The sequence below is a fragment of the Pseudopipra pipra genome, chromosome 1 (assembly GCF_036250125.1).
Source record: "Pseudopipra pipra isolate bDixPip1 chromosome 1, bDixPip1.hap1, whole genome shotgun sequence".
Taxonomy (NCBI): Eukaryota; Metazoa; Chordata; class Aves; order Passeriformes; family Pipridae; genus Pseudopipra; species Pseudopipra pipra.
In genome coordinates, this window is record NC_087549.1 from 14,465,406 (window position 1) to 14,471,457 (window position 6,052).

Sequence of the window (6,052 nt, forward strand, 5' to 3'; positions counted from 1 at the left end):
CTAGTAGCATTATAATCCTGTTTATTCTCCCGTGAGTTTGGTTTGTAGGTTCTTCCAGGGGAAAAGGCTTTGCTAAAGTTAAATAAAACACTGAGGGAAAATTCCACCTTTTTATTCCCTAAGCAAAGAAGATAAACCCCCAGACTTTTCACCTTTTGCAAATCCTCTTTGAAATAGCCCAATGAATTCAAATGGTTTAATGGTTCAAACTGAGAACAAACATACCCAGTTACTCTTTTGAACAAACATGTAAAACATAGAGCTACAGCGATAAGGTAAGGTTACTGAGGCACTTTGTGCTTACCAGAGCTTTAGCCTCTATTACTTGATGGACTCCTTACCAGTTTTGACTTTTCATTGACTTTCCTCACCTTTAATTTAAGGCTGCATTGACTTTTCTTGTCACCTTAATCCATTTCTAACATTAAATTGCTGCACAGCTAGCTATAATGCTACTCAGTATTGATTATATTTTTTCCTCTCAATAATGTTTTGTTACATACATTGAAAAATAATCAAATAAGCTTCCTAGTGCTTTGCTGGTTTTTAGTAGTTAAAAATTCCACTGATTTTTTTAAAAAATGTTTTTTTCGATGTTTCGTTACTCACTTAACCCAGGTCAGTGTTTTGGTGAAGAGAAAGCTGTAAATGAGATCTGGTGCAGTTGTTATGCAGAATGTATTGATCCCTGGGGTTTGATGTAAGTGGCAGCTGCTTGAAAGTAAATCCTTACCAGGTCCTGGTAGTGGCTTTCCAAGACAACAAAATCTTGTTCCCATGGCGGATGCACAAATGGTGTCCAAGCTGGGTCACCACAAGAGGAGTTTGTGACAAGGAAGAATGAAAGCTGTCTCAGCCCTGGGACTTCCCAAATGTATAACCTACCAACAGGGAAACACAACATCCCTGGGTATTCAAAGTTCATACTTAAGACACTCTGAGCACCCTCCACTAATGACCAGCTACAGATGAGCTCCTCAGAGACGCAGTGATGCTAGAGAAGTGAGATATGTCCATGTGTTAAGGTTTGCACAGAAAGTGCCTGGAAAGCCAGGACTAATTTACTCCATGTCCTTGCACTAAAAAGGTGGCAATATTTCCTTTCCATGCATGTTTTTTTTTTCAGGTACGTTTTTACACCAAGGTAGGACATCACCTCCACTATAATAACTCAGGCCTGATTAATAGGCATTTCCTTTTTATGGAAGAATTGGATTTACAGAAGTGAAAAGATGCAACAAAATAGAGTATTCTACAGGCAACTACTGTATGGAATAACACTGTGTTAGCTGAGGCTTAAAATACTCTGGGGAAATTTAAAAGTTGCCTGAAGAATTACACAAGGAAAGATAAAATCTTTTTTTCCAGCCTCAGGATTTAAGCTTGAATTTATTGTTCCATGACAGGGTGTCTCCTCTCACCATTTAGTGGATCATAAAAAGAAAACTTCATTTCTCTAGTAAAAAAAGTGACTCATGCTTGCAGCCCAGGCTCTCAGTTATGTGCCTGGCTGAATAGGTCTTCAAAGCTTTTTTGGTAGAGAAAACATGGGACATATCCATGATAAATATAAAATGTTTTCTATATTTTTTTTGTAGGAAGACAAGTACTTTGTGCATTGCTGTCTCTCTCCTTGACTGTGTTCACTATAAAGGCTCATTCCCTTGCTTGAACATTATGCAGGAGATGCAACACAGGGCTCATGGAGAACAAATTACAAATCTCATAAGTCTGCAGTCTCACTGAAGGCAAAAAGGCACACCTTTGGTTGTCCTCGAAGTCAGCCTGCTTGAGTGGATACATTATGAAAAAATAAACAAAAAGTTTAAAGATATATAAGGTGATGTGTTCCAATATACAATTCCAGCAGCATCTTTAAAAGAAGATTTTGGTTTTTTGGTTTGGTTTTTTTTTTTTTTTCTCCTTGTGTCTTGTTTGGTATCCCTTTTTTTGGTTAAGGATGAGTCCTCTCTGACTTTCTTCTTTCCCATAATATTAGAGTAGTTGTCTAATGCAACCTGGTCTGTACAGGTAAGTGCTGACAGGTATATGGCTGTGTCTGTTCCTGGCAGGGCACTAGAGCACTCTCAGAGAAAGCTGGTTTGTGCAACAGCCTTCACCACAGACCTCAGATATGACCTCACAAAAATCTCTCTGATATTCCTCATCATATTCCCTCTCCTGTCCCTGGTCTGTTCAGCCCTGGTAGAGCAGAGCCTCCTAGGGGCTGAGCCCATCTCTGTCCACGAAAATCTGAGCTGTGCCTGCTACAAACTCTGCATGCTAGGAGAATACAAATTAATGACATTAAACTACTATTAAAAAGCCTTATTGACTTACATCTTTTATACAATATTGAAGCCTATATGGTTTTTAAGCCTCTCTGTCACAGTTAATACCAGCTTTCAGTCATATCTTTGCAATTGAAACTAAGCAGGGGACTAATGGATGACCAGCTATTTTCTGCTAATACACTGTAGAAATGAGTGTGCCTGGTCAATTCTTAAAAACACTCACAGTGAAGAAAGTACTCAGAGAAAGTCAAAACTATTCTTTTTAAGAGAATGTTTTTTTATGATCCCTGATTCTGCATTTAATTCTGTAAGTGCAGTTTAAAGGGCAGAGGGAGTTGTTAAATTTCATTTCACATTCACACTCTTCTCCTGTCAGCACTCCTGTGGAATTGTTGCTGCTGCTTATGCATACTGAGGGGGAATGCACCCCTTTGCAGGCAGAGTACAGCTCCGTAGCTCATTCCCAGCCATTTCCTAGGTGTTTGGCACCATGATAACATTTTAGCCCACAGGATTTCCCATTTTATGCCCTTATTATTTTTTCTTCCATCCTACAAAGGATCTGCTTTTGCAAAAACTGTCTCTACGGCAGAGGAGAGCTGGATGCGACATCCTCATAAGCTCATCAGCATTTTCTGCTACTCCTTCAAAGTGCACCACATCCTTCAAAGCACAGCATGTCCTTCAAAGTACTGATAACACCTGCCTGTCAGCACATGAGAAAGCAGGGCAGGAGCCAAAAGTTAAAGATCCAGGTTGCATGTTGCTGCTCAGAAGCACACCAGTTCCAAGCATTTTGATGTCAGAATTACTGACTAGACCAGGAGCTAGCCCAGAGTGCCTTATGCCTCTGTGGATTAGCAGGTTGTACCATGATTCATGAATTCCTGCTCTTTCTTATTTAGACAGAAGGTACATAAACTGTTCCAGTCAGCTTCAGTCTCCAAGAAGAAAATTAGTACAGAATATAACTACACAGTAGGAAAAATGAAGTCAGTGATCACCAAAGCCTGGATGGTAGTTCTGCCCTTGCAATTCAGGAGGGGTGCCCGTAGCTGAGAAGCTCGTAGCTGTACCATGCAAGGAGTCATATGGCATGTGTCCCAGCAGGACACCTTTCATTGCATGCCATGGCAGTTTCTATGGTGTGTGGTAAGGAGAGACAGCACAGCCTGGAAGAACATGTGGCAGTGCAGTTTGGAAGGCAAAGCTACAGAGCCCTGCTGTTAGAGTGCAAGCTATGGGGTAAAATGTCTCTGCTGCCACCAGGAATGTTTCACAATACAACCCTTCTACCTTCTGTTCACTCATTTCTTTTAATCCTTTTTTCAAAAATCAAAAGTCAAACCCTGAGACTGTAGTGAAAAGCAGACATGTCTCTCATCAACATAACACCTGGGATGGAAAATTCTGAATGTTCTCCAGTAACCATGTAATAACCCCTCTGTTGTGCTCCCATTCCAGACACTGTTCCCACCAGGCTGCTATCCAAAGCTTCCTTTGCTGCAGTGCACTCTTCCTAGACACTGACTGTCTGACACAAAGTCCAAGCAGAGAGAAGTTGAAGGAGGCAGTTAAGCAATAGGATGTCTTTAATTCCTTTCTTGTTTAAACTGTATGTACTCAGGTGAGAAAGGATTGCATTTTTCTGAGCTGAAAGAGATTATCAGAAAGCTTGAGAACATGAAAGAGTATCATAAGCTGGAGATAGTTCGGATAATTTTTTGGTGATGAAAGTTCTAAATGACTTTAGTACAAAGTAAGTACATATGAGTGCTTGATGTCTACCAATATGTGATGGCTGGAATGGCTTTTTCTCTTTGGTTTTATTAAGTCCCTGTTATGAAAAAGATAGTTCATTATGCCATATTTTCAACAAACATGGAGCAAAAGGCAGTTTTTTTTCTGAGGAGCTTTTATCTAACACACAGGATGAAGAGAAATGGGAGGGGCTATAAACAGAAAGGATATGTAAGGATATGTAAGTATATGCTGGCATTGAAATTTGAATAGGCAGGTAATAGAGCATTGATGAAACAAGCCAAGTGGGGAAAAATAGAAGAGCAAAGAAGAAGGGAACAATAGTCAAAGGGGATGAAAAAATGAAGGAGAGCACATCTGCTATGGCTGGGGGGAAGGCACTGGGGAAGGTGTGTTGGGGCATACTAGCTTTTCCAATAGAGGAAAAAGTGTTGAGAGCAAAAACTGATACAATCTCTTGACATTGAAAAGAACCATATTGCAGACCTACACAGTCCTTGTTGCTTAGGCCACTATTTGCTGCCATGGTCAGGGATATCTGTTTGCTTTCCTCCAGAGATGATGAATTACTGTTGTGATTTCTCACACTGAGTAGGCAATATAATTCTCAATTTCATATGCAGTTCTCATAATCACATCTCAGAGAGGAGAATACAGAATCATATCTATGGCTTTAGTTACAGTAAGAGATCATTTCATTGGTGTTAATGACAGATTTGTTGTGCCTTAACTGTTCCCAGTTCAAGTAATTATAAATACTTCCGTCATTGTTTGATGGTCATCTCAGCACACTTTTGGCAGTTAGGTTCTTTGTCAGTGCTGAAAGAGGAAAGTTCTGCATTTGCTCATTTCGTGATTTCTACTCCAAAAAGTCTTGACTTTCTACAAACTCCTTATCCTTGTGGAAAGTGAAAAAGAGAGAGTGCTTTTAGGGGACCAGACAAATACATAATTTACAAGCTGCAAATGCTCATAACATTTCAGTAGGGGCTACCCAGTAAAGCCATGTACTTGCCCATATGAACTGAATTCCATCAAAAAACAGTTAGGCTTCGAAAACTGACCACTTACATGACAAACCCTTTTCCATTTCACAGTAGTTCCAAGAATGATTTAGAGATAGCAATTTTTGGTCAGTTTTCTTGTATTATTTTTCAGACAATCAAAAGGACGAAAAGTTAATAAAAGCAGACAAGTCTAGAAATCGTCTCTTGACTTCTCAGCCTCTGTATATCGCAGTAGCGTTTCTGCAGAAATCCTTCTCAGCCAGTCAGACAGTATTCTGAAAACAACCTTGTACCAAGATAATATCCCTGAGGATCAAACTAGACAGGAATGAAGAACAAACATACATTTCACATTCATATACATAGCAGGGGCATTAAAGATTCAGCTCCTTATAGCAATATTCATAACTACAGGTAAATATTTGCTCTAAATTCATCTTCAATCTATCATGTTTAGGTAAAATTCCCTTAAGTCTCTAGCTTTTGCTAAAGATAAGTGGTTAAATTCTTTTGCTTGAAATACATCTACTGCTGCTAACAAACCCAGACTTCTCCTCTGCCTCCCCACTCCTGCCCTGATCTTTACTACTCCATACCCAGGTTACATTACTGTGGATGGAAGCTGCTCCCTCAGTCCTTTCTTAAACCTTTTTTATAACTTTCCCTCACTTTTTTTTATAAAGTATCATTATTTTGGATTATATCCTTCTTTCCTTGTATCTCTATATTTCACTGCTCCTTTTTCCAAAACATAATGAAACACTTTCCCATCCTTTCAATTAATTTGCATGATAGCCTCAGCAGTCCTCTTGCTGACTGCTGCATCTTCTTTTTTCCAATCGCTCTTGTGTTGCTTCCATCCAGCTTTTTCACAGCTCTACTACTCAACATAACTTTCTTCGTGGACCATATCACTTTTCTCTTTAAATTTTCTCCAAGATCCACTATTGCTCTTAAAATTCTTGTCTTTTTCTCTACCCTGACCCAAAT

The 6,052-nt window shown here is 39.4% G+C and overlaps 1 long non-coding RNA gene across 1 annotated transcript in view; it reads left to right on the plus strand.

Annotated features, from left to right (window-relative positions):
* Positions 1-6,052, plus strand: part of LOC135410021 (uncharacterized) — a 56,780-nt gene that overhangs the window by 17,492 nt on the left and 33,236 nt on the right. The gene's annotated exons all lie outside the window — the stretch shown is intronic.